This window comes from Sycon ciliatum, chromosome 2 (genome assembly GCF_964019385.1).
Source record: "Sycon ciliatum chromosome 2, ocSycCili1.1, whole genome shotgun sequence".
NCBI classification, from domain to species: Eukaryota; Metazoa; Porifera; class Calcarea; order Leucosolenida; family Sycettidae; genus Sycon; species Sycon ciliatum.
In genome coordinates this window covers 40347425-40371975 of record NC_088644.1, presented here as the reverse complement: position 1 = coordinate 40371975, position 24551 = coordinate 40347425, and the positions used below count along the sequence as shown (strand labels likewise).

The 24551-nt window shown below is 48.6% G+C and overlaps 2 long non-coding RNA genes across 2 annotated transcripts in view; both read left to right on the top strand.

Moving 5' to 3' along the window:
• Positions 1-466: 466 nt before the first annotated feature.
• On the top strand, positions 467-2345 carry LOC135810084 (uncharacterized). The gene is made up of 2 exons (XR_010552271.1): positions 467-909; positions 2023-2345. It is a non-coding gene; the product is annotated as an uncharacterized LOC135810084 (long non-coding RNA).
• An 882-nt stretch (positions 2346-3227) lies between these two features.
• Positions 3228-24551, top strand: part of LOC135810082 (uncharacterized) — a 27281-nt gene continuing 5957 nt past the window's right edge. The window contains exon 1 of the long non-coding RNA XR_010552269.1: positions 3228-3938. This is a non-coding gene — a long non-coding RNA (uncharacterized LOC135810082). The remainder of the gene's footprint in view (positions 3939-24551) is intronic.

Below are 24551 nucleotides of genomic sequence, written 5' to 3'. Positions count from 1 at the left end.
GTACGAGAGCTCTGTGGCATTACGTCTACATGACATAATCACATTGTACTGTAGTAACTGTCGACTCGTACTCTCTGGTACAGTAGACATGTACCTGTACAATCAGGATGTTAGTTTGACAGCTTGAAACAAGGTGGAGAAACACCCACATGGTTCAGTTGGTCCCAACGGACCGGAGCTCTGAGCTCTGCCAACCGTGGCGGCTAAGGTCACTGTTTCCGAACACAGTGTCCTCCACCTTGTTTCATGCTGTCAAACTAACAACATGTGTGAACTATAATGTATAACAATGTTTATCTAATATCAGTATTGAACTAGTATTGGGTTATATACTTAGTAATAGTATACAGTCATGTAGCGCTGGTGCACGTAGGGCAGACATGACGGTCGGTGTTCCGCACCGCCAAGCCACCATCAATGCAATAATTATATGCATCATCATTACATTGTACATGTTTGCACGGACGCCACTTGCTGGCCTAACGTTACCACCACGGCACTGGCACCAGAGTCCAGATCCTTCATGCTGCCTGTGCAAGGGGTAGGTGTCATTGCTATACTACTAGTACATAATGTAGTTCATATAAAGACAGAGCAGGGAATACCTTTCTGCAGTCCTCAGAGTCGTACCTGTTCATGTCGCAACTGCATTGCCCCACTTTCGCTCATTTCAGACGGCATCCTAGTTGGAAAAGTGGGGAAGTAACTCGACCGGAGTCAAAATGGTTGCTGATCGCGTTCTGTACTTCGCCTTGGCGACCGTTCTGCTTAGTCTCTACTGTGTTGGAACGATCCAAGCTCAGGGCACGTGCTATGTAGCAAACTGCAAAGAAGACAACTATACCAAGTGCACGGAGACCGTAACAACCTGCAACTCGTTTTATTGCGTGAAAGGATCGACATACAGCCGTAAGCAATGCACATGTACTGTTTACAGGAATGTAGTTTGTACCCAATCTGTTGTTGTTTCAAATCTTTATTCTCGCGTTGTTGTTGTTGTTTTGGTCCGTTTCACATCCAGTGGAAGCGACTCCCTGTGCAGTTTCTTCGTTACTTTAAATCTCGTAAATACTTCATGGTTGAAACTAGGGGAGGGGAAACTAGGGGAGTAGGAAAAACTACTACTAGTACTCCCCTGATAAAAAATCCTTTCCCACACTGAGTCACCCCGCGCGACAGCATGCAGCGGCTGATTTACAGTGATTAGTCCACAATCCCAGCAGCTGTTCCAGTGGCACACTAAAGCTGGGCGCCCACCTTCTGTTGCCTCAACCATTCGTTCTATCGCGGACATGATCACTTATCCAATAGTCTATTACATGTATATTAATTAGGGGTGAAAGTTGGCACTGAGATCCCGAGTTCGAGTACTCTGATTTTCTCCGATCGAATATTCGAGTATTCGAGTATTCTTCATCCCCTAAAAATTGCACACCAGGGGCCTTAAAATCACATGATACAACCCTGATTGAACCGAGTAGCAGTCATTTTTCTCATTTGGGCTCTCTCAACTCGCGAAAAAATGTTCACCACACAGTCTGCACCTCAATATCTGCCTACTGCTGCTCTGAAACTGCAGATTTCTGTGATAAATGCATGCACCATGTATGAACGAGTACTCTGATTTATTCCGAGTACGATTATTTTTGAAAAAACCGAGCGAGTACTCGAGTACTCGGTATAATTGTTTCACCCCTAATATTAATTATTCTTATCTTCTTACATCTTTCCCACGAGTGGGTCTATTGTTATTAGGCAATTGCCTGATATCGTCACCACTATAAATAAAATCCAATCCAATCCACTCCACTACTGAGGAGACTACGGTGACTACAGATTACAGTAGATGCTGAGACAACAATGCTTGAGCCTCAAGCCAAGTTGAGGTTTCGCAAATGACCATATCTCTTGTTACAGCCAGTATCCGACCGCCGGCATTTTCTACTTTTGCACTGGTACCCGTACTAGAAGTGTAAATAGATTGCGCCTTGCATGTTGTGTATTTCTGCTCATGCTTGATAGCCACAACTGGTCTGACGTGGATCAAGAAATGCCAAGATACGTCTGATGCTACAGTACCGGTGACCTGTTCTGGTTTCACCACAAGCAGCTTTCGATGCTCGTCGCACACCGTCAATGGTGCTACGCAGTCATATTGCTTCTCCTGCTGCGTGGGTCCTCGGTGTAACCGGGGAACTCCACTCAGGGCTTCATCTGCTACAGCTCTGACTGCCCTGGGTCCTATCACGCTGATAGGTTGGTCTCTATTCGCAAAGCTGTTCTAACTTCTAAGGATATTGCTTTGGCTGATAATGCGTCATCTTGCAATCTGATCCATTCCTCACTATAGAAAGAAATCCTCTCAGTTAGTTTAGTATTGCCCCTAACCTAAGACAACATGTACATGACTGTACATTGTATTTCGGTAGTGACATCACTTGCAAAAATTAACGCTATTCTGGCGAGGGGCCTGCTTGGGCCATTCTTTATCGCACCTTTCGTTATTTTTTTACAAGTCTGGCCAGTGTCAAACTCGTGAAGGAGATATGATCAAATAGAAAACAAACAGTGACATCCAGAACAAACAACACCAATATCACCCTCTATGCAACTATTCTCCCTTTGCAGCTCACTCACTGAATGCTGGATTTATCCCATCATTGTTCTGGAAGCTTGGTAGTAACTGCAGTACCTGCGTTACCTGCTGAACATTGTTTTTAGGAGTGAAACCATTCGTCTGCAACACCATAATTTTATCAGTTGATCCAGGCAGGTCCAGTAACTGGCTCGTCTCGATTATAAGTAAGTTGGTAGGCTGTTGCCGTCTTCTCGATACGAATGTCAAATTGTCAATGTATATTCAGGTCTGAATGTCATACCAACACTTACCACTTGCAGGTACTACCAAGAGTATTATACTCTTGGGGGGTTATATACTCTTGGAGTCTTGGTACTACCTGTAGCATGGCATGGGAAGGGATGACATCGTGGCGTTTGGTAACAGACAACCCGCTGGACCGCACACACTTGCACGCAAACACACACACACACACACGAAATGAACACACACACCTTGACCCTGACCTTGACAAACAAGGTCGATCCTGGGCTCTCTCTCTCTCTCACACACACACACACACACACACACACACACCACACACACACACACACACACACACACACACACACACCACACACACACCACACACACACCACACACACACACACACACACACACACCACACACACCACACACACACACACACACACCACACACACACACACACACACACACACACACACACACACACACACACACACACACACACACACACACACACACACACACACACACACACACACACACACACACACACACACACACACACACACACACACACACACACACTTCCCCGGCGAGCTTAGGTGTGTGCAAGTCATAGCACAGGTACAGGTAATCACGAAATTCACTTTTCCAGAGCGAAGGGCGATACATGTATGCCTGCTTGTGGCGTGCGTTTCGGCTACGAGAGCAGGAGCAGCGAAAGCAGGTTTTGGATTGATCCGGCCATACCATAGTCAGCGTTCCAGGCGGTTACACATGACCTCCTCGCCAGCAAACATGCGCTGGTGGCCAAACAACTACTTGTTCCGCCTGACCAACTAGATCAGTTTCGCAGCGCTTGACGTGTCGAACATCTTCTACCAGCTGTTCCTGGAGTTCGTCGACACTTTGCTTGGCGGCTGAACGATGACACATTGACTTTGAGTTTGATGGGGTGAGTCTTATCGTCGTATCGTTTGCACCAGGGGCTGCGAGATGCTGAGGGACTGGGAATGTTGCGCGGCTAAGCCCCCTTCCAGACATGGAAAGGTGAGAACGCAGTGCTCGGACATCGGAGAGCTCGGCATGGCCGCATTCTCCAGCCATTACTCTGGTAAGGAAACTCCACATGTGCCTGAACATCTGCGTGAACAATTCTGTGTAAGCAGCTAGCTCGAGGCCGGGACCACCCGTATTATTATAATTATTATAGGCTGCATGTAGCTTGTTGAGTCACCTCCACCATTACACTGCGCTTTTAGCCGACTAGACCCTCCTGCACACAACCATCCCCATTGCGAGGACACTTCCGTAGACGATATTGATAAACTCCTTCAGACAGCTGTTTCGCTAATACATAGCTCATCAGTGAAGGTAGATGTTGAATGATTGAAAAAATATAGACCAAACTGCTATTATATAGGGGGTTTCCACATACAAAACTGGCATAGCTGAGGTGATAACGTGGGAAAAGGAAGGTGTGAAGTACTGTTGACGCGCATTGGACATGCATGCAGCGTCGGAAATTCGGCGCGGAAAATCAATCACTATTCAATGCAGAAATAACGTGCCAGAATCAGACTACTATGTAGCTAGCTACACAGACGCTCACTAGCTACACAGACTCTCACTAGCTACATAGTAGTCTGATTCTGGCACGTTATTTCTGCATTGAATAGTGATTGATTTTCTGCGCCGAATTTCCGACGCTGCATGCATGTCCAATGCGCGTCAACAGTACTTCACACCTTCCTTTTCCCGCGTTATCACCTCAGCTATGCCAGTTTTGTATGTGGAAACCCCCTATATAATAGCAGTTTGGTCTATATTTTTTCAATCATTCAACATCTACCTTCACTGACGAGCTATGTATTAGCGAAACAGCTATCTGAAGGAGTTTATCAATATCGTCTACGGAAGTGTCCTCGCAATGGGGATGGTTGTGTGCAGGAGGGTCTAGTCGGCTAAAGAGCGCAGTGCAATGGTGGAGGTGACTCAACATTTTCTTCAATGGCCGAGAGCTCTGTCGCACCCTGCATGTGGCTTGTTGAACCTAAGTACCCTATCCCTTCACCTTTGAAACCGCATAGCTCTCTCCCTCTCTCTGTCTCTCCTTCTCTCTGTCTCTCTGTCTTTCTCCCTCTCTCTGTCTCTCCTTCTCTCTGTCTCTCTGTCTTTCTCCCTCTCTCTGTCTCTTTCTGTCTGTCTGTCTCTCTCTCTCTCTCTCTCTCTCTCTCTCTCTCTCTCTCTCTCTCTCTCTCTCTCTCTTTCTCTCTCTCTCTCTCTCTCTTCTCTCTCTCTCTCTCTCTCTCTCTCTCTCTCTCTCTCTCTCTCTCTCTCTCTCTCTCTCTCTCTCTCTCTCTCTCTCTCTCTCTCTCTCTCTCTCTCTCTCTCTCTCTCTCTCTCTCTCTCTCTCTCTCTCTCTCTCTCTCTCTCTCTCTCTCTCTCTCTCTCTCTCTCTCTCTCTCTCTCTCTCTCTCTCTCTCTCTCTCTCTCTCTCTCTCCTCAACCATTCTACCTCACCTTATCTTGTCTTGATCGCTCTAAATCACCCCCTTCTTTTAGGCTATGGTGCGCAAGCCCACGTGAACGCCCAGACCATAGGTCGGTGTTGTGGGCTTGCCTCACCGGCACAGGCTTACTTTGCAGCCCCTACTCTCCCTGATGTTTTGTTATTGTATATTCTGTTGTCTTCTCCCCTTCTGACGAGTAGGTTGTGTACTTAGTAAAACAAAATAGCGCAGTACGCAACACATACAGTTTAGAGAGGGTCTAGCCCCTGCCCTCTCACCTAGGCCTTGACGGATTATGCTAGCATAACTTTCGCATAATTCCTACCAAAATCGAATACATGTACTTGCATAATTCGAGGCAAATTGCATACGAATCACATAAAATTGGAATAATCCGCCTGTTTGCATCAAATTCCATACAGTTGTACATGTTATACAAGCACAAGTACAAGTAGATGCACTAGGAAGTTGTAGGTTTGCGACTCCCTTGATAACATGTCCAGTCCACTACAATCAGTGATGGTCGTAGCTAGGTCGGACGGTGCGTTGACACCGTTGAACTTTTGCTACTACAGTACAACGCCCTCTACAAAACAATTCCCCTGTTACTTTGCACAGAACCATTATGCATTAGCAGCATATGTGAGCAAGATGCGGCATAATATGATAACTTTTAGCATAAAAATAGCATAATTCTGCAATTTTTTCAGCAATGCGAAAAGCATAATTTCACGAAAATATTGGCATAATCCGTCAAGGCCTACTCTCACCCCAAAGCTATACCAAACCAGTTAATATTTTATGACTTGGGGCTCTCCGCGTGCTAGTTTGTACGTGAAGTGTGTGGGTTACCATGGTTAGAGGGAGGGCTGCGTCCCACCCACCTGTGTGGATTTACAGGAAATGTGAGTTGCGAAGTCTGAAGAGAGTGTTGAACGGTCTCTGCTGGGATGATGGATACATCAAAGCCAGTAGCGTACCTCGGTCAATATTTGTATGGATACTGGATGGTATTGCGAATTCAAATAAAAAGAACGAACAATATCTTTGGCCAACAGAGCATACATGTACATGCAGATGTATTTGAGGTACTCGATACAGATACATGTACATGTAAAGCATATTTATTTCACTGGATGCTATGCACAATATCTAGCAGTTTTCAATGACTTGTACCGCTATGTAATACAGAAGCGGGTAATGAATAGATAAAAGTTAGTAAATTTTTTCAATTCGCCATTAAAGACAACCAGGATGTATTCAGCGACAAATGCATGACAGCGGTTTAGAGCGGTTTGAGCTCTGCCAGTCTGGTGTTCACACACGATTTGGGAGAATGGTGCGCCATGGGTGATGGTGACTAGAATACAGCTGACTTCAAGTTGATGGACAAACTTATTTCTGTCACCTCCGAGCAATGGGCATGCCAAACAAAATCCAGCGTTCACGCTCTTGGAAAAAAAGGCCAGCTAAGTTTAGTTTTCCAGCCAGTAGCAACGGAACTTTCTGTACAGTCAACTTCGCTAAGAACGACTGCGTAGATAACGACAATTCGCAAATAACGACAGAATGTCCATGCCCAGAGCAAAGTCCCATCTACGAACTGTAATGCATATAATGAGACTTCGGGAGTTCGGGTATAAGGACTAGGCACCGGCGGATTATGCCGGCATAATTATTGGCAAAATTTGGTGGTTGAAAATTTGGCATCCTGCGCCTTGATCCTTGAAGGGTGGTGGCGTTCCTACGGATGCGGAAAACTCGGCCTCTATATAGAGAAACCGAGTCTCACGCGAACCGTGATTTTTTTTAATTGGCATCCTTTTGGAGGTAGGAGCATAACTACATGATTGTACCACAGTTCTAGTATGTAGGCTACACAATTGTGTACAATGCACCTGATCAGTGCTGATCCTCTTCATATTTATTTATTTCATGATTTATTTATTTCTGCACCTCGTGGCATGTCAAGACAGCCAATTGAATTGAGGAGAGGGTGAGACCAACCACGGAAGAAGAGAAAAAAGAAAATGAAGAGCACGTACATAAAGTGTGAAGGGATTTTTTTTCTTTTCTGAATACCACAGTACCATCAGATGCTGAACAGCGGGGGCGGTGGCATATTGGACGGAAGGTTTTTTTTTATTATTAGAAAGACAGGACAAGTGAATAATTAGTCAGTCCATTGTTCATGATGATCTCCGACGGTTACGTCGGCAAGCGAGCCTCCGCCACTGCCAAAGCAGCGTGGGCTCCGCAGGAGGGTGCAAATTTAAAACTAAAATTTAAACGCCTACAACCGCGAATGCACATGATACAGGATTTCAGAAGGCTGAAGGAAATCCTGCATCTAACAAATGCCATAACATGAGAGTAATGCTCACCCCTCTTCTCAGCCAACAGATGAGCAATCCGTTTATACAGTGCTGTTGATGCTGGACCCATTCCGCCACTGGCTGACATGACCGCCGGAACAAAGGAGGCTTGCTCAACCTGCCTCACCCGCTCCTCATAGTGCCTTCTCTTTTCTTTTTCATGTCGCTGATACACAATAGTATGTGGTGCAGATCGATTTGAGCGTGAGTGAGGATTAAAAACCCGTATATCAATAAGTGTACGCTCAAAACGACTGCCCACAAACCATTGGCAGCGACATCCAACCGGGCACGGTCTTCCACATTTGCGGTCCGGTAGCGAAGACGCTCCCCCGTCAGCGGTTATTGGACGGGAGTGGGGGCGGGGCAAAAGTGACTCCTCCGACCAAAGGTGTCGGAATCATCGTTACTCCTGTGCGCCGACACATAGGAGAAAAGAAACATGTGCATCCAAGAGGGAAGCACCGGCTTTGCAAATGATAATGGGGAGAATTTGAGATTGAGATAGGACAAAACAATAGTAAAAGCAGTGCACCGTAGGAAGATGGAGAGAACTGATATCGGATTTTAAGGCTGAGCGAAGGGGATCAAAGAGGGGTAGAAGGGAGCTGGAGTGCGGTCAGTATAATTAGGCTGGTGTGTTGGCTGCGATGAAGAGACCATAGCCTGTCTGTGGCCCACTCCCACTTGCTGCGCCGCAAGTGGTCGTTGACATTTTGGATTAGCAACTTACAAAGCAATGGGATGCCCAGCGAGCTATGCAGCGGAAATGGTGACTCTGATTTTGTTTACTGGGAGATACTGAAGTGCTGTCTGACGAGGGTACGGAATTTGGGCATATCTGGAGCTTGTCTAACACTGGGAGGCAGTTGGAGCCACGTGGAGTAGGAGGAAAAGAAAGGAGAATTTACGAATGGAGTAGACCTAGTAGGGGGAGACGAACGCAGCTTCGGGTGGTGCCACCTGGTTTAAACCAATTAAGTGACTGTAAATGAGCAGGGTGCTGGTCAAGAAAAGTTGAATGTGCCAGGGTGCACTTCAAGGGAATCATCAAGGTAGTGTTGCAGAGTAGTAGTGGATGCAGCAGCATACAAGTCTAGATTTGAGATAATTATAACGATCAGTACGAAATATGATGCGCAGTATACGGCGATGGAGAACTTCTAATTTACCTATGTGGGTTTTGTTAATGGTGGACCAGGCAGGGAAGCCGTCTCTCCGTTTTTCTTTCCTTTCAGTTGCATCTTCCTCTCTGCTGTGTTTTATTTTCTCTTTTCGTTCGTCCCTCTTGATATTTGTACTTTGTACTGTTGAGGCAACGAACTGAAATAATAAAAACCAAACCAAACCAAAACGTGAAGAGGGGAAGAATGCATGATTTATAAAAATTAATCCGGCAATTCTGGGGCAAATGGGACAAGTGACTTGACATTATGCCGACAGATCGGCATACTTTGGACGACACATGATCAGCATGGTAAGACCAGGAGAGGGCGGAATCTATGACAATGCCACGGTGTTTATGGTGGGGCGCTACAGAGATAGGGTGACCGGGATCATCGAGAAAGTGGAAGATGGGCACTGGATCTGTGGGAGGGGGAAAAAGGAGAAGCTCGGTTTTGGTCACAATTGGCTTAAGTTAAGGTACCAAGTGCTCATCCAGTGAACAATGTCGTTGATACAGGTCTGAACTTTGGGGTACAGGGTGGCGTGAGATGGGGAGGAAGCAAGGACAGTGGTATCATCTGCAAACAAAGAAATATTGGGAATTACATAGGGGAGGTCATTAACGTATGTGACGAAGAGCAGGGGACCTAAAAATGGAGCACTCCGGATGTCACAGACTCGGGGTCAGATAAGGTTCCATTCACTGTGACGCACTGATTTCGGCCCAAGAGGTAGCTAGTTATCCAGGCGAGTAGAGAGCCGGAGACACCATGGGAACGAAGTTTGGCGATCAGGCCCTTGTGCCACACGGTGTCGAAGGCCTTGGAGAGGTCGAAGAAACAGATGCAGGAGACCTGCCGCTGGTCTTTTAGGGAGCAGAGGTCTTGAATTATGCGGGACAATTGCAGGGATGTGTTGTCCTTACGACGGAAGCCAGATTGTGCGGGGTGAAGAAGAGGGGAGATATGGTCATACAAGCGGTCGTACACTATTCTCTCTAGCAGTTAGGAGACACAGGACAGGAGGGAGATTGGTCGGTAATTAGACGGGTTGTTCTTGTCGCCTTTATTTTTGTAAACTGGAATGACAGTGGCTGACTTCCATCGTGACGGGAACGTGCCGGAGGAGAGGGAAAGGTTAAAAAGAATGGAGAGTGGGCGGGCAATTGGGTAGCTCAGTTTCCTGAGGATCTCATTGGTGATCCTATCAGCTCCGAGGGATTTGTTCAGAGGCAGTCTTGCAATATACTTGTGAACAGTCGATGAGGTGATGATCAGGGAGTGCAATGTAGTTGCTGGTGGAGGTAGGGAGGAAATAGTGGGAATAGGAGCATCGGGATCAACCTGTAAGCCAGCACTGACGAAGTGGCAGTTCAATAAGTTACCAATGGATGCCGGAGAGGTGCTTGTTCGACCATTGGGGCCCACAATCTTCGAAGGTATGACCCGGGCGCTGGTAGGATTTCGCAGTTGACGAATGAGCACAGGGAGGGATGGGAGGCGAGGGTTTGTGGGAGATATCGTGGCACGGAGGTTGCGGATGTAGCAGCGATGGCAGGATCTGGAACGGCATTTTACATAGTTACGTTGGTGTTTGTATTTGTTGAAATTTGTAGGGATGGGTATTTCCGGTAGATGCTGTAGAGATCACTCTTGACTTTAATAGCTGCTTTCAGTGATGCAGTCATCCAGGGGCAGGGTTTGTGGCGTGATTTCCGACGAGGAGGTGAGGATCTTCCTATATATAGGTCCAAGGCACCTTCAAGGATGTCAGTGAATGCGGAGACAGCCGTGTCGATGCAGTGGGAGGCAAGGACCTGAGACCAGGGTACATCTGCGAGAAAAACAGTCAAGGCATTCCACATGTTATCCGTGGCACTCAGGACATTGTATCTTTGTGTGGATGGTGGGCTACGACAGGTGCTGGCTGCTGCGGGGGAAGACTTTGAGGAGGAGAACTCAGCCAGCAGGACGGCATGGTCTGATGCGCCAAGAGGAGCCAGGTGTTGAATGCGGTTGAGTTGGTTAGGGATGTTGCTCGCGATAAGGTCTAGACAGCTGCCAAGTCCATTCGAGCGGAGGTGGGTGGGAAAGGTTACCGATTGGGTCAAATTATAGCATGAGAAGAGGTTGTCAAGACTCAGACTCTGTGCATCCGTTTGGTCAGTTGAGCACCAGCCGGAATACCTACAGTTGAAGTCGCCTGATATCACAAGGGCTTCGGGCTTCCTTTGAGTTGATTGCAGGGCTATTTGGAAGCGGTCGAGAAAAGTCGAGAAGTCATCCGTCGACGGGAAAGGAGCACTTTAGATACAGGCTACTGTTAGGTGGGGTGTTGGCAGGTCAGAAGGTGAGACAAGCTTATGTTCAGCGAGTGTAAGCCGAAGTGCTAGCGCTTCCAAGCCCGGTTGCTGAAAATCCGGTAGCTGATCAATGGAAGTACACAGACCTTCACGAACTAAGATTAGAACTCCTCCGTACCCCCTGTGTGGGTCACGGTTCTGTCTGTTTTCTAAAACAGGTCGGTCTCGACGGAAGCATTCATAGTGTGGCACGTGGAAAGCTTGTGTGGGAGTTAGCCAGGTCTCTGTGATGCATACTACGCTGGGTGTGTGATCCTCACAGATTTGAATGAGTTCGCCAGACTTGTTTGCTATGGAGCGAGCATTAAGGACACAGATTGTAAGTCGGTGAGTAGCAGCATGTACAGAATGGGGGAAGAAAGGTTGGGGGGGGCAAGAGCGTTGAGAGGCGCAGAGGTTGAAGTGGAAGAGGAGGGAGAGAGGTTACGCATTGGAAGCTGGCTTCGTCACTTTGGGGCTGTCCGCAAAACGCCACTTGCGTACTGAGTGGCTGATGGCTTCGAGCCAGAAGGCTCTGTCTAGTACCCGCTCTTCATGTTCTGCAGCCACAGTGACTCTGGCATACGATGTGCCAAGGTATTTCGACTCCATGACGGAGCAATTTAATACCTCCACGTAGTAAAGGGTTCGGAGGTGATGCAGATAGTGTTTTCAATGAAAAGCAGGGTAGAAATCATGGCAACACACAAGTGTATGCTCGAACTAGTCTTCTTCAAAGTAACGTTCTTTCTCACACTGATACAGTACATGTAGCAGAAGATGCGAGTGAATCAGCCTTTATCAGGTATCCTGGGGCAGACGAGATAGTGACGGGCAGTCCGCAAAACTTCGCGTACATGTAGAGTCTACATTATGCATGTTACGAAGTCATAATTATGACCTCTCGCTTTTGGCAGCCATGACTGTGCAGGCTATGGATATTGCTCTAATAATTAAAAAAAATTGAGGTATAGTTGATGTTCGGTCATGTTGGAAGGAGTGGTGGAGCTACGGGAGAGATGAGCTGATTACTCGCAGCGTGAGGGTAACATCGGCTGGACGAGTATGACGATTACGAAGACAGTTCCTGAACATGATAATTTTCAAAGGTAACTCAAACTAATTTGGCAATGAAAAAATCTTTTTACGAAAGAAGTCAACTAAAGAATAGAAGAAGTAATGTTTTCTCTTTTCCATGTTGATCTCTAGCATGCATGGATACCTTGGTATGGGGATACTCATGTACATGTATTACGTTGTACATGTACTTATGGCCACTTACAAGTACGGAAAAGGCACAATTTCCGAACTTTGAGGCTCCACAAGTACAACAAAGTGAATATGTATGCCCGCGTGCCAAAGCATAATATGAGGATTTTGCGAGCATATTGCGAGAATCCATGAAAGCATAATTCCATGATCTCGCGAGCATAATCCGCCGGAGCCTAATAAGGACACTTCGCGAATCAGGACACTTTTCTGCACTTGCCACCTTCTTTCCTCACCAGGACGCCATCCTCGGTGGTCAGAAATGGTGTCGAAGTAGATCAAACGTCTCCATTGGACTTAGCGAAACTAGCAACTTCAGCCAAGAGCCCTACACACCAGCCACTATCCTCGCAGTTCTCCCTGTTTCCCGATCATCAAACGTCCACAAAACGCCGACATCGCCAACCCGTTACGGAAGAAGAGTATCAGCTTCAGGTCGCACTGCAGGTGTAGGCTCAGCTGCAGGTTCCCGGGAATCAACTACTACAAGAGCACCGGGGCCATCCTTGGATGACGACAACTGCAACCTCGTTCCAGACTGTCGAAGATTCTCGGAGAATGCACACACCCGGATTGGACTGAAGCGGATTCGTCACCAAAGTTCCTGTTCTGGTATTCCATTCGTGATTACTCTCTTCGTATCCGACTATGTCCTGGCCTCCTCCATATTTCCGTGTATTTGTGTCCGTCTCTCAGTTTCTGCCTAGGCTTTTGCTATTTTTGCTTTTTTTTTACAATCCGCTTCGGTCTTCATTGTGTTGGCCATCTATCTAATTTGTTCTTCTTCTTTTCTTGCCTCAAACTCTCATTACCCTTGGTCGCTTTTGGCCCGGTGATGGGGTTCTTACCTCATGTCATGACAACGTGAGTGAAATACAGCCAACTCAATAATATAATTTAATAAATGTAGCCTTGGAGTTGATGACTTGGGCCCGGGGGATCTCCCTCATGCTCGCCAACCCGGGGTCACCCCACTTAGCCGAATCCACTTCCGCCTGCAAACAGTGAAACGCCTCCTGAACCAGCTCGACGTTGGCAAGGCGTCCGGTCCGGACAACATCCCTGCCCGCGTGCGCAAAGAGTGCTCCCATGAACTTGCATCGCCTCTCACGTCTCTCTTCGCTCTGTGCTTCCGTAAGGGTGTTCAGCCAGAGGCTTGGAAGAGTGCTCGAGTTGTGCCAGTCTACAAGAAGGGCAGCCTATCCAACCCTAAGAATTACCGCCCAGTCTCCCTCCTCCCCATCATCTCCAAAGTGATGGAGCGTATTGTGAACTGTCAAATTGTGAATCACCTTGAAAAACATCATCTCTTGTCAGCCAAGCAGTATGGATTTCGCATTGGCCTTGGAACAGCGGACCTACTAGCAGTGCTTGGGCATGACTGTTGTTGTTGTTGTAGAAGTTTATTTAACGTCGCACCACAAACAGGCGATTTCGCCTCCTTTGATACATGTGGACGACTGAAGGAATGAGAGAGAGGGGAGGGGGGGGGGGGACAGAAGTATGGAGAGAGGAAGGGTAGAAATAAATAAGCAATCAACCTCAGGGCTACACCAAAGCAAAAACGGAATGGGAACATACTATATACAAAATAGCTTCATACATATATTGCAAAACACGTTTACTATTCTTCAGTCCGCTATACCACAGAAACACAATAGCCGAAAAGCATTTAAACGGAGCCATGATGCGCTTTTAGCAGGGCACAGAACTGAAGGTGGCTGGGTTCGGAACGGAGATCAGGCGGGAGCTGGTTCCACAGGACTGCGCCGATGAACTGCATGGTCGCTCGACCCGCAGGACCGGGCCAAAATGGTACTCGAACGAGGTGATGTGCTGCTCCCCGAGTGCGGTCACCAGTAACTCTCACGAAGAAGCTGGTGAAGAGGGAGCTAGCTCGGGAGAACAGACAACGACGGACAAAGATGAGGAGCTTAATGTTAAACATGTCCTCCAGGGTGGTGAGGCGGAGCTGTTCAAAGATCGGGCTCGTGCGCGACCACGGTGGCAGACCGAAGAAGCCGCGGATAGCGCACTTCGTTAGACGTGTGAGGGGCTCCATGTTGCCAATTTGAAGTGACGGATAAAAGGCGTTGGAAGCGTACGACAACCTACCCTGGATCATCGACCTGTAAAACAGGATCTTTGACGCCAGGGTGAGGCTTCGGCGGCTCCGCCACAGCGCACCTACTGACTTCCGCACCTGCTGGATTGTGTGATTGACGTGAGGCTCCCAGGAGAGCTGCCCATCTACCATTACGCCCAGGTACCGCGCTTGTTCCACAACTGCAAGGGCTGCATTCCCACAGCGAATTCGAATGTTATCTGTGTCAGGGGCTGGGCCTCTTGGGGTAATCAACAGAGCTTGCGTTTTCTTTTGGTTCAGCATTAGTCCGCGGTCCTCGAACCACTGCGACAGGCCAGTGATGGCTGTGCTTAGAGAAGAGCACACTTGTTCGCAACTGCCCGAGGCTTCAATTGCAATGTCGTCTGCAAATTCCTGGTTTGTGACCTGCTGGGGCAAGCAGCATCGAAGGTTACGGATGTATAGTGTGAACAGGAGGGGGCCGAGGACGGATCCTTGCGGCACCCCTCGACTGCATGCGACGTATTCCGAGCAATTTCCGCCCACGACTACGCGTTGAAGCCGCTCACTCAGGTAACTAGTGAACCATAGCTGGACAGTACCGCCGACCCCAATGTCGGATAGCTCCTGTGCCAAGATGGTGTGTTTGACACAGTCGAAAGCCTTCGACATATCCACGAATATCACACCTGTGAGTTTGCGCTCATACTTCGCTTTCAGCCAGCGATTGACAGCTAGCACAAGAGCGTCCTCCGTACTGTGGTTCTTCCTGTACGCGAACTGCGAGTCAGGGAGAATACTGTGATCGGTCAGAAAGGATGTAAGCTGAGCTTTGACGATCTTCTCGAGGAGGCGAGAAACGACTGGTAGTAGAGAAATAGGTCGATACGCAGTAGGCTGACAAGGGTCAAGGCCGCCACCTTTGAATAGCGGCGACACATTAGCAATTTTAAACTGACGGGGAACACACCCCTGACATAACGAAGTATTGAAAATGATGCTGAGCGAGGGAGCCAGTATTGATGCCGAGTTTCTAAGGACAATACCCGGCAAGTCATCATGTCCAGTTGCTTTTGACGCGTCAACGGACTGGAGAAGGGCCGTAATGTCCTCCGTAGAAACAGGCGCAAATTCCGTGAATGCTGGTGCTTCACGTTCGGCTGGTGCGTTGGCGCACAGCGCGTCTGGTCGTCCAGGGTCATGTACAACTTCGCCAAAAGTTCGGGAGAGGATTCCAACAGGTACTTGTGGTGGGCTTGAACTTTTCGCTCGTCCAGTCACCACGTTTATCGTATTCCAGAGCTTCCGTCCATCCTTTCCGGCCGACTGTAGGCGAGCTTGAAAATACTGATCCCTTAGCCTCCGATCTAGCTTGCGCGCGGCTGCGCGGAGAGTGCGGTGTTGCTCTCGCAGGCGGACATCGTTTGGAGAGCGTGAAAGAAGTCGGTGGGCCTTGTTTCGTTGACGCACAGCAGATACTAGTTCAGGACACAACCATGGGCAAGGTCGGCGCCTCGGCTTACGAGGTGGTTGTAAGGGGGCGTGACGATCTAGAGCAGTAAAAACCTTTGCGTACCATTCGCTTATCATTGCATCAACATCATTCGACTTGCTGAAAATCTCAAGATTGCAGTCCTGCAAGTCAGCGTTAAAAATGCTCCCAGTTTATCCTCCACACTCGCCTCTTTCGAGATGCGACTCGTTCGGACTGCTGGGTGGCGACGATAATGTTGGCCACAAATGCGTAGTGGTCGCTGATGTCACACTTGCTGACCGTGCATGTTCCAACTAGAGAGTTAGGGGCGAGGAGCAGATCTATTTGGGTGGAAGTTGATGCCGTTACTCTTGTCGGTGTCCGGATGTGGTTTTCCAGATCAAACCGCTGGAGCATGGTGTGCATCCGGCTGTGCCCCGAGCACATGTCCACATTGAAGTCACCAATGGCGACCACGCGGTTGTTTCGTCGCAAGGTTAGATTGTTCAGACTGATTTCTAGGTCTTGCCATACTGCAGCAGTAGTGGAAGGCGGAAGGTAGAACGTAGCGAGGGTGATGGGTTCACCGGATTCTGTCTTCAAGGTGAGTATCAGATTTTCGATTGTGTCACTCTCGAGTTCAGCGTGTCTGGAAACAGCCAGGGTATCTCGACTGTATACAGCTATACCGCCACCAGGTCTGTGCCCGCGATCGCGCCTAAAGAGTCTATAATGAGGTATATGAATGGATGAGTCAGAAATCGAACAATCAAGCCAAGTTTCAGCAATGCCGAAGATATCTACATTGTGGTAGTTTATGAAGTTTTGGATTTCGCCTAACTTCTTTCTAAGGCTGCATACATTCAGAAAAGCAAGTTTACAAGCCTTCTGTCGACCGACAGTAGCTCTATGTAATTGTGGATTCATTTAATAGATCTATAAGGAAGAACTACATCTAGAAACTAATCCAAAACCTAAAACAAAAAATACACAGGCAGTTCAAGCATACTATTTCAAGGTGCAGTTCACTGCACCACTTCATGACGGCTCCTACCGCGGCCGTCGTCACCCTCACACTCTTCCTCCCAGTCCGACCCGGTACCATAGAAGTCGTCTGTCTTGGTGGTCGGGCAGACAGCCTTCGCGGACAAGTCGGCACTGGATGATGCGTCACTCCTGGCTCCTCGCTTACGCTTCCTCTCCATGGAGTGCTCCAGCGCACTAAAGCGGTTCGCGACAGAGGGAAAAGCGGAGGCGGTTTGTTGCAAGATTATTGGAGAAAAGGTAGAACACTTTCCACCTGCGACGTGCCAATCTTGCACCGGGGTAGGGACAGAAGATCCAGGAGCTGGAGTGGAAGTTACAGCTGCTTCAGTACCGGTTACATGTACTGCATTTGTATTGGACGCAAGGCTATTGTTGTGTTGCACGTGGTCGTTAGAAGATGCAGCCACAAAAGGTTTCTGGGGAGTTGTGTTGTCTCCTTTACCACCGGGTTCAGTTACGTGTCCCGCGGCAGGTGGGACTGGTACGGCTGTGTCATGGTGTTCTGAAGCTCGTACTGTCACTGCCTCAGGTACCTGGATGACGTCCTCCGTGCTTGGGCCCGCAGTAGCACTGGCCATACTCAGCGTAGATGTAGGTTGCTGTGCTTTTGTGCGTGTAGTGGGTATGCTAGATACACTGTCACCGTGCTGGGATGTGTTGGAGTTCACTTCAGAGTTCGAACCTACGCAATTCGTACGGGTACTCCCACGTTCGCAGGTCAACTGAGGTACAGAATCTGAAGGTTCAGAACTAGAGTTACTGTTAGTACGACTTGAACTTTCAGGCTCTCTGCCCGCCCTTACTTTACACTCTCGTGCTTCATGACCCGTTGTGCCACAGCGCCAGCACGTCTGGGTCTGCCCCCTGTGCCACACCCGCAACTTTCTCTTCCCAACGGTCACACACGACGGTACGGGTTTAGACAGTACGATATTGACGTACCTGATTCCTGTCTTGAAGGACGTGCCTTCGAAGCTGATCTTGCCGTGTGATGGCGGACCAATGAGCTTGCCGAAAACCGACAAAGATGCCGAAAGTGGGCCATCAGGCATTCCGACAGGGCAACCAAACACATGGAGCTGAGTGGAGCCATCGTCGGGGAGATGCAGTTCCAACTGCTCACCTCGTATGCAAAGTCCCTTGCTCAAAACCGTCTCGCGCTGAGCTCTACTAGAAAGTGTGACTTGGCACCAACCAGGTTTCCCATGCAGATCAATCTGCTTGACAGACTCTTTCACGTTTAAAGGGGAAGTTAAGGCAAAAATTAAAATTTCACCTGTTGTAGTCTTCGGGGTGCTGAGTCGAATGGTCTTGGTCCGAGAAAGCTGAGACGCTCCCTTCCTACTTGAATCCCAATCGAACTCGCGCACTTCCACCGAAACTGGGTGACTGCGCCCTACGAGATGGGGATTTGTATGCAAAATGTCACTAAAAGCGCCATTTCGTTCTTATAAAAGCACGGATGACCGCGATTGGCCCATATGTTGTAGTCTTTTGGACGCTGAGTCGACTGGTTTTGGTCCGAAAAGGCTGCGATGCAGCGTTCGCCCCTAATTCCCAATCGAACATGGTTGAAGAAGCGGTCACGTGCTCCTGCGTACACCAGTCACCTGGTCACCGTGCCTGCAGGGTACAACTTACAGCCTGTTTTGACCTTTTTTGGGTGCAGTCCTGTCACTCGAGTTGAACCTTGGTGTGAAAGTTGTCACCTGCTGGCGTGGTGACCAGGTGATTTTGGCACCCAGGAGCACGTGACCGCTTCTTCAACCATGTTCGATTGGGAATAAAGGAGGAACGCTGCATCGCAGCCTTTTCGGACCAAAACCAGTCGATTCAGCGTCCAAAAGACTACAACATATGGGCCAATCGCGGTCATCCGTGCTTTTATAAGAACGAAATGGCGCTTTTAGTGACATTTTGCATACAAATCCCCATCTCGTAGGGCGCAGTCACCCAGTTTCGGTGGAAGTGCGCGAGTTCGATTGGGATTCAAGTAGGAAGGGAGCGTCTCAGCTTTCTCGGACCAAGACCATTCGACTCAGCACCCCGAAGACTACAACTGGTGAAATTTTAGTTTTTGCCTTAACTTCCCCTTTAAGGAATTGCCAGACAGTTCCTGCAGTATAAACTTATGGTCAGAAGGCCAATCTTTCGACTGGTCGGTGGCAGCTGGTTCTGGTGGCTGTGCCCACGTCCTGGCTGTCGACATTAGGGAGGTTTAGTTCCCACGTAACGGAAACGCGTACGTGGGTGATCCACGTAAAGTGGATGAAGGGCACCCACGTTGCAATGTTGTGTTTAGTCACACGGAACAAACAAAAGCATAAAGCGAAAGGCCCAAACCTGGTCAAAGACGAAGCTACCCGGGCCTAAGAAGCTCATCGAATATTTTGATTTCGTGCTTCGGAAACTTCTTCAGCTGAGCACCCTCACAGCTTGCACAATGCGCTCCATTCTGATTTTCACCCACGTTCTGGCGGAACGTGGGTGAGCCTCCATACACGGCATGTCGTGAATCAGAAAACGTCTGTACATGTACGTACGTGGGTCACTGAGTATCACGTGGTACACCCACGTAAAGTACCCACGGATTACGTGGGACTAAACCTCCCTATTGCTGGTGCGTTTGACCGCGTGTCGCACTTCGGCGTCCTCCACAAAGCGGCCACTAGTGCACTCTCGGTATAGAGGTTATGCGAAAGGATCACGTGCAGGCGGCGTGTAGGCGGCCAAAGCGGCCGCGCTCCGCAGGGGTGGCAAAAGAGATGAAAAGTTCAAAAGAAGTACATGTGCCTGGAATAATTTCACGAAGGAAATTTCCTGTATCGCTGTTACGTTCCTCTTCTGTTCTTTACAAAGGACTATTGTACGAACGCTGAATCAGTGGCCATGACTTCTCCCAAGTTTTCAAAAGTGTATGACGAGTTAGATGACTCCAGCAAATGCCGGTACCGTGAAAAGCTCGAGCGCGTTGCACCAGACTCGAGTGATCCTTACCTGCCCAGAAGTATTTTTTTAGGGGAAGATAAATTTCCACTTGTGGACTATCCCGATATTTACAATTTCTTGGTCAACGCGCCCAGCCCCTACACCAAGGAGCAGCTCAAGGCCTACAAGAGCTTGGAAGGCTACAAATACCTTGTCAGTGGCTGGGTCGGCGATGTTCGTGCGTTTCCAGCGTCTGAATCTGACACATGTGACAGCAAGTTTGTCATCGCCAAAGTCCGCCATTCCCAGTCAGTTTCCGGCACCCATCTGCAACCCTGGATTGCTGCGCAAAACGACGGTAGCGTGATTTGTGCACACTGCACCTGCATGGCTGGTCTTGGTGAGTCTTGTTCTCACGTTGCTGCACTGTTGTTCAGCCTGTATTCTAGAACGCAGCTGATTCAGAACACAGGAAGCACTTCATTGCCGTGCCAATGGTCAACTCCTTCAATGAAGGAGGTGGAGTATGCCAGGATTCGTGACATAAACTTCACTGCACCCGACACTAAACAGCATGGGAGCAAGCGCCGTAGGTCGGAGGAGAAGGTCCCTGCTGATATTAAGCAACCCTCCAGTGCTGAGCTGGGTGAACTATATGGAAATTTATGTCAAGCCGGTAAACCGTCATTACTCTCCCTTGTTCCCGGGTTCTGCGATAGGTACGTACCTTCCAAGCCCGAGGGATATCCACCCATTTTGGATTTATTGTACGAACCAGACATGCTGGATGCTAGTTTTGGGGACCTGCTCGTTCGTTGCGAGGCAGTATTTCCAGCGGTCTGTGTTTCAGAGGAGGAAGCACGCGCTGTGGAACAGGCTACGCGGAACCAGGCAGATTCCAAGGCCTGGTTTGAATTTCGCGCCGGCCGGATCACAGCTTCAAAGTTGAAGTCTGCTGTTCGCACGGATATTAGCCAGCCCTCTGCGTCCTTAGTCCGCTCTGTGTGTTACCCTGAGGCACACAAGTTTCGTAGCAAAGCCACACAATGGGGATGTGATCACGAGCAGAAGGCAATTGACAACTATAGTGAACATGCCAGTGCAACACATCAGAAGGTTGAAGTACTGCCCAGTGGCTTTGTAATTCATCCGGACTATCCATATCTTGGCGCTACTCCCGACTCCCTTGTGCAGTGCTCCTGCTGTGGCAACGGCGTGGTGGAAGTGAAGTGCCCGTACGGGTGCCGAGACAGTAGCCTGCATGATGCTGCCGATTCAGGGAAGTTCTGTCTAGTAAAGTCCGGCGGAGCACTCCATCTTAAGCAAGACCACATGTACTACTACCAAGTACAGCTACAGATGCTGGTGTGTAAGGTGCAGTACTGTGACTTTGTTGTGTGGAATGAAGGTCAGCTGTTTGTGGAGCGTATCTGTGCAGACACAGATTTCATCCGTGAAGCGGTAGCAGGTGCCAAGAAATTCTTCCAGTGTGCTGTTCTCCCAGAGCTTGTTGGGAAATGGTTCACTAAGACGTTCTCCACTCTTCCTGCCGATGCGTCTTCAGCGGCTACATCAGCCTCGGAACCACTTGGTGCTGCCAGTACAACATCTACTGCGGATCAAGAACGCCCTCCGGAGTTTTGCTACTGCAAGTCTGTGAAGGCTGGCGAGGTACTGCGATGTTCCAACAACGATTGCAGTATTCGTTTGTTCCACATGGCTTGTTTGCAGCTGAAGAGTAAGCCAAAGCGCAAGAACTGGACCTGCCCGGAGTGTCGCAAGATTAAATCTGCCACTAAATAATGATATGCATGTACAATTACAGTGGTAGCGACTTCGGCGACAAGTTTATAGGAATGTTGGTCGCTAAGCACAATGTTCGTCAGCCTACTCAAGCTCAACTGCATGAGGGGTGAATTCCCCGAAACACTGTGTATTGAGCAGGGAGTGGTGCTTTCTTGCAGGTTTGCCGGAAGGAGGGCTCGAGGGACTTCTTCTCTGCTCTAGATGGCAGTTGTGAGTCAGTCAAGTGTCTGGATGGAAGTCGTGAGTTTGTCAAGTTTCTAAATGGCAGTCGTGAGTCAGTCAAATGTCCAGTCAAGGCGGCAGGAAAGCTCGACCTCTAGTATGGGGTGCAACCAACTTTCCATGTACATAGTCATTTTTGTCGTAGCATTTGTAAATCCAAGTCTCAAGCATTTGAGAAGTGATTATATTCATGGAGCCTGCTATTCTGGTATTTCTAGAGTTGCATTTTCAACTTGTTCTGCTGTGCCTTCCACGGTACTTGCTGTTGCACTTGCCACGTGTGTGCATACAATCGGTGGCTGGGCTTTCACAACGATTTCCGTTACCTTTCTTGTATTTCTTTGCTTGCATGTATCTCTGAAGGACCATAATGCTGATTCGTATTTGTGGGTCCCAGGACATGCGTGAAGACCACTCACTGCTTATGCATGTGAGCAGAGGAACTCCATCATTACACATCAAACACTTCGCTCTTTACGTCTCTTCCGGGTGATGTTGGCATAAGTTGAGTTGTTCTTTGGTGCTGGGCATACTACATCTGATGGTACATCGCACACTACCCAGCACCCTAAGTTGGGTTTCAGGGCTATTCATATTATATTGTGTTGTCCCTATTTGGACCACGAGTCATTATATTGATGCAACAAGAAACGCAGGCATGTCGTGAGTGATGATAGAAGCCATTATTATTACTATTATTGTAAGTCTGTTGGTGTTGCCATGACCAAGCAAGCTTGGCTAGCCAGACAAAAGAAACTAGAAACAAGCGAGGTCAATGAGGTGAACACATGCGCATGCAACTGCAGAATAGGTAAAACAGAAATATAATTGCCGGTATATCCAGACAGTCCAAAAAGCACAAGGGGTTAATAATATAGCAATCATTACAGCTGACAAAGCGGCATGATGTAATTTACTCGAAAGGTACGACGGACTCACAACAGTTGCACAGAGCACAGCAGACGGTGACAACCTTGTCAATGAATGCACATGATGTAGCTTTATCGTCATGCATGAGGAAAGCAATGGGCAAAGTGCCAGAGAGGATCGTGTATTTCTGGCGAAGCATTCCAATCACTCGCTCCACATGGATACGGACGCGTGACACTTGTCGAGCACTGTCCAATTTCAGCCTGGAGAGTTGCTTCTTCCCCTTCGTAAATGGGGGCATCACCAACTCTGCGCAGAACATGCCAACGCTGTCTTCAACAGTGAAACCACGGTCAGCCAGCACCTGGTCACCCGGATTTAGGTGACTAAGCAGACCGCAGTGCTCTGTGATGAACTTGTCTGAGGCTCTCCCGCCCCATGCATGCGAAATAAATGTAATGACACCTTGTGGCGCTACGCCAATCAAAAACTTTGCAGTGTTATGGCTTTTATAGTGAGAGTACGTTTGAGCTCTTGCCATCAGATCAGAAGGTCGTTCACAAAAAACTTCAAAGCAGTCAATAATGACAGCACAGCCCGGGAAATGCTTACGAAATTCAAGTGGCAGAGTTTTGCGTAGTTCGTCTCTTTCCGGCCATTTGACAAGTGGTCCCAGCATCACATGCATCACCCGGATCCAGCGCTGGAAAATCCGGCACACGGTCGACTGGTGAATGCCGAATCTGTACGCCAAGTCTTGGTCCCGACAATTCAGCCGAAGCTTCATGAGAACAATCAAGAACTGCTGGAAGAGAGAGAGCGTGTGGCGGTGGTGCTGTGGAACTCTCTTCCTCACGTGTTCAAATATGCCCATCATGGTCCCAAAAGACTGCAAACCAGTGTAGAAGAGCACCTTCGCGTTGTCTTTCTCAAACGACTCGATTGACAAGGTGTCACCTTGTCCTGGAGCGTGTGGCATCCGTTTGCTTTCCAGGACCAAACAGTTGTTTGTCTCCTCCAGCCGCGTCAAGTGCTCCATATCCATGTCAGTCTGCGATGAGACACTGGAGACTGCTACAGGATCAGACTCTACCTCTGCACCATAGGCACCAGGCAAATCTGCCATTGCCTCTGTGAAGTCATTCCCGGAGGCGTCCACTTTCACTGGTGTCTGCGTCTTGCTCTCCTCGAACGTCAGCTTCCGCTTCGCTCGGCGTTCATATGCCACCAAATCCCTCTCCGCTTTACGCTTTACAGGAGTCCTGACATGTTCAAAAAGTTTCGGAACGTAAGCGGGAGATAGTGGATCGTTGCTCTTCTCTGCGCCTACGAAATGGTCTGAACAGATCCTGCTACTGTCAGTTGGCTTCCAATTCTCTCGTCTCATAGCCGCAACCCATAGTTTGCGCCGCTCGTCCGCTACAGGAAACTTGTAAAACTTCACAGCCGTTCCAGGATCGGCACGATTGCTACATCCGACGGCTGCACAACTCTTCGGCATGTTGAAGGCTAAAAACTTCAGCAAGCGAGACACCAGCGGAAATCAAAATAAAAGTGAGGAACGATATGTCGACAACCAACAACAAATTTTACTTTTCCTCTCAAAGACTAGTAAAAAATAGTTCAAGC